Consider the following 9286-nt stretch of genomic DNA (forward strand, 5'->3'; position numbering starts at 1 on the left):
AAACTGATCCATGACTTTTTTTGTTTGAAACTTAACCACTGTGTCGCGCCAGATCGCCGGCAACCAAATCATGGGTTAAGGTAGGTGCATCACCCGGCCAAACGGCCTGCGGCTCATACACCATCTTTGAACCATAAGTCGCTAACGCGTCCGCATCATTATTACATGACCGATGGCAATAACCAACAAAAAAAGAATAGCCAGGGCTTTAATCTCCCTAAACAGGACACCGTTGGGCACAAGATCGAAACTCTTTGAATTGTTGACGGCTTTGGACAAGCAGCTTTGCATCTGTTTCGACCATGACATTCGTCATCCCCCATTGTATGGCCTGATTCATAGCCTGGACACCGGACACTGCCTCAGCTTGTAAACTGTCTTGAACATCGTCTATCTTACCCGCTCCTGAACCCATTACTTCTCCCTATACGTCTCTTATCACAAAGCCCCAGCCTGCTCTCTTCAGATCAGCCACAATGCTACCATCAATGTTAATCTTCAGGACATCATGTGGAGGGGGCTCCCAACAATGAGCAGGTTTGAGGTTTACCTTGGCTTGCTTGCCAAAAAAACGAGAAACTCGGCAGCGTCGCGTCGAGCCTGACGAAGTACAGCGACAATGTTCGGAGATTTCTTCTCTTGGCTTACCTTGTTTCTGCTCTTCCGCCAGTTGCATAGTAGAGCGATACATTTTGATTCGAGCTCTTCTGGATGGCCTAAAATCCGGTGCACAACAATCTTTGGATCAGACAGATCCTAGCACTGTTGCCGGACCTCCTCAATGCCCAACTCTTGCCAAATCTTCCGCACCGGCTTGCATTTGAAGAACAAGTCTCCACCATCCTCATCAAAACGGTTACACACAGGGCATATTTGATCCAACTCCACTCGTAGGCTGTCATGACTCATGTGCAAGACGCCATAGAAACTGTTGAATGTTTATCGAACACGGAGCTCACCAGATCGACTTCCACTTAAGCCCCTCTGAATTATGAGGATCAGATGTGGTCATTCCTCCCTTTTCAACCTTCTCTAGTTGGCTGTGTAGCCGCTGGCAGGGGCGGCAAGCAGCAAAGAGCAGCAGTTGCCAAAGGTGGGCTGGCCGATGAGTTGAGATGGTGACTGCTTGGGCCTTTAGCCATGGCTGGTCTGATAGTTGCGACTGCGCAGTTTAGCCCCTGGTCCGCGTCCGGGAGGGCTGCAGATGAGCACGTCGGGGCGGCGTACACGGCTATAGCGACCGGTGGAGGAGCACGCGGTTGCGAGGTGGTGTCGAGGATGGCGAGCGGCGGCCGAGGACCAGAGGGGCGGGAGGGGTTGGAACCAGCGCTAACCCTACCCAGTGTGTGTTGTGTGACATGGGAGATGTGGGCTTTGTGGGGCTTGGCCCATATGTGGCTGCACGGGACGAGCGAGGAGGGACGACGATGCCGAGCGAGGTAAGATGGGAAACGGAACGTTCCGTTTCTTTTAGATAGTACTAGCAAAAGGGCCCGTGCGTTGCAACGGGGTAATAAAATTGCAATGTTCAAATCAATCCATCGAGAACATAAATATCATTTGGTCAAAAAAGGAACATAAATATCTAAATGAATATATAAAATATATATTAAATCAAATCAAATGAAATCGGTGGCTGGGAGCACTTAAGAAATAGTAGTGCTAATATTACACATATAGTAATTGACTACCCACAAGCTTAGAGGCCACAATTTATTCTAAAAGCCTTAGTTTAATTTAGCGATTGAAACATCCATTATCCAATGTGTCAATACAAACATTGATTATATTGCAAGAAACTACTGTGTATTACTTTTAAAATCTAGTAGCTTACTCAATCAAATGTTTGGCACTACTTTCCATCAGTTTTCATTAATCAAACAGTATAGCGTACAAACCCAGCATAAAAAAATAATTCAAATCTCAAGAAAATCTGCTTCACTCTCTCGGTCTTATACAAACTTCCGAGTAATAGAAGTACACAGTGACACTAATATTATTACATCAGCCAAGGTTTCAAGATTAGACAAAAAAAGTACCTTGAGTTATTGAAGGCACAAATTATTAGTTTTGGAATCCTTGGATTGAGAATTATATTTGTGGCCCATTGATCATGTGGATGGAATAAGATGGACATGACACACACTGAAGTAATTCTCAGGTAAATTTCGGGTAAAAAATAACTCTTAATCTTCATATAAATTAGATAGAAGGAAATATCATGAAGATGTATGCAGAATCGCAGACATATGTTCTCACTTAGCAAAATAAGCAATGAAATTCAGAGTCAACTTTGGTGTCAGCCCATATTGTAGTATACAGATAAAGTAATTGGTCTCATGTTCTAGTATAGAAAATAAAGTAATCTTCAGAACTGAAGTGCCTCCCTTATCCCGGGAACTGCATTTGACAAGATAATTAGTAAAAGAATCAAGCAGATTTTTCTGATGAAATAAGATGCATTTGCATGCTTAGATGAACCCTGCATGTTTAATTCAATCATGCATCATGTTTTCTGCTAACCCTGCTACATCCCTTGTCAAAGTTTCAACTTTATTAAAGGAAAGTAGTTTAAACTCTGAAAGAGGACAGGAAGTACCATTATTTCCACCAAAACATTAATATATGTTAGGCACAATTTCGCATAAAAGAGTGAGAAAAATGGTTTCTTGTTCACTATAAAATATGAGCCTGAAAACCATTAGAGTACCAGGGTCCCCTTAAACATTATGGTGCTTCTGTTATGCTAACTGTACAAGTTTTTTTTTTTGTATCAGTACTGTTATTACATCTGTAGCATGTTACATGCTTTCACTATTCTGATGTTGCTCCTATCCTCAATCTTTTTTAGTAAATTTCATTTGTACTAATAAACCCAGCAGTCATAAAAAAACTGAAAGATTGAAAGACACGTATAAAGATGATCTTATAAAACTTGTTCAAAGTTTTCCTCCTGGCATCATTTTCTCTTAACTCGGTAAAATATGTTTCCAGTTGTACACATATGGTGCCAGCAGTGTGAATAATTTAAGACGGAATGATAAAATCACAAGTGCTGCTACATATAATCCTACAAAAACAATTCAAGACATGTTTGTACTGAATATGTTAAATGCCAATACCAAGAGCATACCAATTTATCAAGAAGGGTGGTGAATTGTGAGCAGAACACGCTAGAAAGACAAAACCTTTAAGATGTCCCTTTGAACATGAGATGTGGATAGTTTGTATTTACTGAATAGGTTCTGCTCCTGCCATTTACCTAACAAATTATTCAAGTTCACCAGTTGCATAAAAAAATTAAGTTAAGATGTCAGATGTTAAGTTACTCACAGGGATACAAATGTGCATCTCAAGCTCAAAGGTGCGGCACAGAAGATTTCCTTCACTCATAGTCACACAAGTTTTACAGAATTCATACAAACAATTGGTCGAATGGCAATCTCATTGAACGAGACATTGTCAGACACAATCATAAGCACAGAACAAACTCACCTACATCTATTTCTCTGAAACAGCAAAGACATCCAAAATCCCACAACAATTCCACCATATTGCCCAATGCCATGCAGCAGCCACCGCCACTACCTGCCCCAGCACAACCAGCAACAAAAGTAGCACATACATACCTGGCCTTCGTCTCTGATTGATGCGCAGGATGCACCTAGGCTGTGTCCCGGACCACCACCTCGCTCTTCACCTCTGGTCCACGGACGGCCTCAACGCCAAGGATTTCCCGCTGCTCCGCTCCGTCGTGGCCGCACGCGCGCCTAGCAAGCTGCTTGTGTTCGGACTCTCGCCATAGCTCCTCGCGCTCGCCGCGGTCAACTCTGGGCAGGGTGCTGCCACTGCCTTCGTCGAAGATGCGGACAGCGCGCGGGGAGTGCTCATTGGGCGTGGCCCCAGCGTCTCGGCGACCGTCTAGCGGGTAAGGTACCCCGACCCGTCCGGAGGCGTGGGCGGTGCTGCGGCGCGCGAGGTCGAGCCCGGTGTGCCGGCGCCTGACGGGGATGGTGCGCAAGTTGGGCTGCCGGCTTGACCTCTTTTCCGCCGGAGGTGCTTGACGTGGGGTGGGATGTGGTCATCGGCGGCGTGCCGAGTAGGGCAGGTCCCGGGGAGCCGGGGCAGATGGGCTCCATATACACGACGACCGCACTCACGCGCGCGACGGGGGGCGAAGCGGTGGACGTGGCGGTGCACGAGTTGAACCAGACGACGGGAAGATCTGACGTCACAACCAATCTTCTCCACCCAGGGGCGCCATGGCTGCCGGCCGACGAGCGCCTCACCGCGGCTGCTGGCCAACAAGGACAGAGGAGCACGGGTGCTGGGATGGAGACGCACCTAAAGGGGGGGGGCTGGGACACCGGAGGTGGAGGAGAGGCCGAAAGGGTCGGAGGTGGAGGGGAGAGCCGGACTGCCGACGAGCTCGCCGACGAGAGCCCAGCCGAAGGTATCCCCCTTCGACCTTCTCTGCCACTGGCTGGATAAGATGAACAAAGGAGCGCGGGTGGAATTCTAATAAATTTAGGGGTCAATTTGTAAAATCAAAACGTTTTTCCAAATACACTTAAATCGGGACCGCGGGTTGATTTCCTGAAAACTGCGGGGCTTTTCTTCAAAACGTGCGACGACGGACGGGCAGAAGCAATATCTGCTTTATTAGTAGGTAAAGATAATATAGAGATAGTAGATAGTAGATGCTACAAACGCAAGCAGTCGACCGTACGCGGGGTCGCACCCGCGGCTCCATCGTGCGTCGTGTGGACTGACCGAAACGATCCCCACGGACGTACGCCGTCGGCAGCCCCACGAAGCTGTCCGGCGGCCACGGCTGCGACTTGCGAGCGCGCACGACGCACCACGGCGCCAGGCGAGCGCCCGATCCGTGCAGCCTTTCGCGGGACGTTCGTCGTCGCACTTGTCCGGACGTGCTTTTAGCGGCCGAAGCAAGCAGGCAGGTCAACTCGCGACCTCGGATTGCCGGCCCGGCCGGTGGTCTTTCCTTGGCTTAATTTGCCGACCTGCTCCGTCGCACGCATGTACGGGGTCATGGCAATTGGCACGGGCCAGGGCCGGGGGTACGTACGTACGTGCTGTACGATTTTAGGTCGGTCAGTCTAAGTACCAGCCTTAAAAAAGAATGACTTGGTTCACCTAAAACAGCACGTGCTGATGTAGTACTACATCGAGCAACTGTTCTTCATTCCCACATTGTGTATTCTTCACCTTTCTGAAGATTAAATGTGCAAAAGAAAGAACAGAAATAGCAATATCTTCAAAATAAGTAGCTAGTGTGACCAATTCGACGTCCCCTATTTCGTACCGTTTGTGCTTATTAGATGTTAATTACTCCGTGCACGTACTCTATATACACATTTTCGCACTACGGCAGATGCTGCAATTGGTTGGAAACAGCTGCTCCGTCGTCGCACGTACACACACGCGGTCTCACGTTCGTACGTTTTTAGATCGTGTAAGTCTAAGTCCCAAGTCCGCCATCCTAAAAAGAGGACGTGGTTCCCCTAAAACAACACGTACGGGCCGGTTGCACCTGTAGCTGATCAAGCCAGTGTTCTTGACTCCTAACTTGTGTGGTCTTCACCTTTTTAGGGTAGCAATAGAGCGTTTATATTTAGTAATATCTGACTGGTGTTTATTTGCATGCTGGCCGAGTAGATCTCGACCGGTCCCTCCATCAGTAATACACTACAGGAGTTATTGGTAAGCAATCTTCCTGTAGAGGCTTTTGCCGGTAGGCAGGCAGGCATCCTAATTAATTCTAGCTTAGCCTCAGCTAATAATCTGCATGATGCGTGCACCAAACTAATGCTACTATAGCTAGTCTAGTCGTAGGGCATTAGTAATGAGATTAGTCACATGCTGTCATGTACGACCGATGGTAATCAGACCTGTGTAGATCCGTTAATGGCCACTCCAGCCTTGATGTGTCCTGCCGCTGGCCGCTAAACGACCCTACTACTAATGCACCCTGCTTTCCCTTTATGAAATATCCTTAATAATACACCTCGATCTTTTCTGTTCTGTTGCCACACTACGATCGACACGACGGCAACTTCCTCGATCTTTTACCTAGAAAAGCGAGTGAGGAGTCCACGGCGAGAGAGGAGTCCACGGCACTGGCGCCCGGTGGATTCTGCTCGCCGGAAAGAGACGCGGCCGGGGTTTTCGCGTATTAGACGGATTAGACGGATGGGTAGACGGTGATGTGATCAGCCATAGCCGGCTTACGCGTGCTTGCCGGCAGGTATGTGGCCGTCCGGCCGGCCTACGTGTGCATGTACTGTACGTACGCATGCATGGCAGTAGAGGAAATGATAAGGCAATCTTATGGCTAAACGTACTAGTACTACTGTTCATGACTAGGAAAGTGTCTAGTAGGAATTACGGGCAAACAGGAGCTAGAACATACGGGCAAACAGGAGCTAGAACATACTGTATATAGAAAAGGCACCTACGCTCCACTTTCCTGTCAGAATTAAGAGAGAGCAATATTTCTCTAGAAAAACAAGGCACCTACCTACACATGCTGTTCTTCACTTCTGATACGGCATATGCATATATCCAGAGATCCATCCATGGTTGGTGCAATTAAGAGAGAGCAAGGTGTCGTTGTACTAGACACTGTAAAAGAACGCTTTGCAACAGTAGTGTCCTTCTGATGATCGATCTATCTGTAGGTGCAGTGCAGGTTTAATTAACTCGTGTGGAAAATATCAGAGGCGTCCTCGCGGCAAAGCTGCGTTTGGTGGCAGAAATCGGTCAAGCGAGCTAGAAGAAGAATATCCGGCCGGTTTACCAACGGTAGGAAGCTAGCACCACGCGCCTACGCACATGGCCGGACGTACCATATGCATAAGAGCATCTCCAGCTGTTGGCCCTTCAGAAAATGCTAAAAACCACCTCCGGGGACGCACCGGCACAAAACGCATGCTGGGGGCGTGATGCCACCCAGTCGCAACGCCCACGGGATTTTTTGAACCGCGCAAACACGGCGAGTTCATACATATTTCGGCGACTTCAAATCAAATTCGACCAAACACGGCACAAACACACCCGCTCATACATATTTAAAGTATTTTACAAAAAGAAAAAAACACACTACTAGGCCCGCCCGCCGCCTCGCTCTCCTCGCCGCTCCTCGCCGGCCGCCGCCCTTGCAGTTCTACATGCCGAGTAGACTATAGAACCACATGTAGTCGCCGCCGCCGTCGTCGCCGCCGCCTCCGTCGTGGCCGTCGTCCCTGCTGCAACCCTTTCCCGCTTGGCGCGGCGGGTTCGACGGTCCGGCGGCGTCCTCGTCGTCGTCGCTGTCGAGGATCACGACGCCGTGCTCGTCCTCGCGCCCACGCTTGTGGGCAGCGATCTCCTCCAGGGCCCGGGTCTGCCGGGTCATCTCAGTCCGGAGGTAGTCGTCGCGCGCCCAGCGCAGGGCGTCCGCGTTGGAGAAGCCGCGCCGGGCTATCTCCTCGTACTCCGGGGGAAGACTGGGCTCCGGTTTGGGCGCGACGAGGACAAGGCGCCCGGAAGCGGGGGTGGAGTCGACGATGTGGATACCGGAGCTGCGGGTGCGCCGGCTGACAGGCGTGTCCTGGGGCTCCTGGGGCTCCGGCTTGACGGGGCGGAGGCAGGGAGAGCCGGTCGACCGACCGGACAAGGAGGAGGACGCCTCGGGGTCCATGTGCCTCGGCGTCCACGAGCTCCCACGGCGGCGAGAGAAGGACGATGAGGAGGGGTACTCCAGCCTCGGCGTGTTGCCGTCCTCGATGTACTCGAGGACGGCCTTCAGCATGCGGCCGGGCACGCCCCACCATCGGCGCCGCCCCTCGGAGTTGAGCCTGCCGGAGGGCACGATGCCCTTGGTGGCCTCGAGCTGCTCGGCGTGACGGCGGCGGAAGTACGGCTCCTAGAACGGGCTGTCGGGGACGTAGCGCGGCCCCTCCCTCGCCGCCCGCGGCAGAGAGGCACGGATACACGCGATCTCCGCACGGCGGGCCGCCCCGATGGGCGGTGGTAGCACCGGGACCCCGCCGACGCTGATTCTCCATGCCCCGAGCACCCGCATGTCCGGCGGGACCGGGTACTCGGCCTCGAAGAGGAGCCGAGATTCGTCCTCGTGATGGTGGCGGCGGCTGAAGCCGTTCGCCGCCACGCCGTCGCCTGGGAATCATTCGGCCATTTCTTTAAACTGGGACTGCGAGTGGAGAGGAAGGAAGGGGAGAGAGGGCGCGTCGGCGGTGGAGACTCTGTGCGTGCCATCGGCGCGCTGGGGTCGGCTTATATAGGCGGAGGCGGCGCGAGCACGCGTGACGGCCTCGTCTACGCGTGGCATGCGCGGAGACACGTGTCGTCACGCCTTCACTGCGCCGCGCGTGATGCATCAATGGCGGAGGCTGACCGGCGCGACAGCGCGCAGCAGCTTTGGCATTGATTCGCCGCGGGAAACTAGGCGATGAGGACGACGAAGCGGCGAGAAGCGAGACGAGTCACTGGCAAGGAGGGCCCGCGGCTCTTTCGCGTCAAAAACCGATTCGCCCGGTGCCCCCCAGCGCCCCCAACGTGCCGGGTTCAGGTTGTGTCCGCCGGCGCCAATTTCAGTCTGAGCCGACGAAAATTAGGCCTTTGGGGGCGCGACTGGACCAACTTTTTGACGTCGGCGACCGAAAAGTCGCCTGAGGAGCCTTATTGGGGGCGCAGCTGGAGATGCTCTAAGAGCATCTCCAGCCGCGCCCCCAACAGCCCCCCAGGCCACTTTTTCGGCGCCGGCGCCGAAAAAACGGCCCAGTCGCGCCCCCAGGACGCCGAAAATCGCCGGTTCGGACCTTTTTTCCGCCCGGCGGTCACAGGACGAACCCGGCGCGCTGGGGAGCAGTTGGGGGCTCCGGCGCTAGGGAAAAGCATGCCTTGCCCACACCGACAGGGGAAAAGTCATGGTTTTCTTCCCCCGACTTGCCTCGCACCCCCCGCACCCTCGGCCACCACTAGCTATATCCCGGCGATGGCCGCCGTCCTACTCCACTAGATAGCCATTCCCCGCCGGAAAATAGCAGCGCTTCGCCGCGGCAGCCCCTCCCACAGCAGCTGGGCGTTTCCGGCCGCGGAGGCGCGTTTTAGCGGCGAGTACACGCCCATCGAGCGCAAGGTGTTCGGCGTTTTGCCTGTCTCGGCGATGGACTCGGATGACGAGGAAGAGCTCGCCGCGCTGCTGGAGGAGGAAGCCGCGACCGAGGTCCAGGAAGAAGAGCATCTCATGATGGTCGCCGCC

General features: G+C 52.4%; 1 pseudogene; it reads left to right on the plus strand.

Moving 5' to 3' along the window:
• The first annotated feature begins 3658 nt into the window (after nt 1-3658).
• On the plus strand, nt 3659-4491 carry LOC119332976 (annotated as a pseudogene).
• The last annotated feature ends 4795 nt before the right edge of the window (nt 4492-9286 follow it).

Source organism: Triticum dicoccoides, chromosome 7A (genome assembly GCF_002162155.2).
Source record: "Triticum dicoccoides isolate Atlit2015 ecotype Zavitan chromosome 7A, WEW_v2.0, whole genome shotgun sequence".
NCBI classification, from domain to species: domain Eukaryota; kingdom Viridiplantae; phylum Streptophyta; class Magnoliopsida; order Poales; family Poaceae; genus Triticum; species Triticum dicoccoides.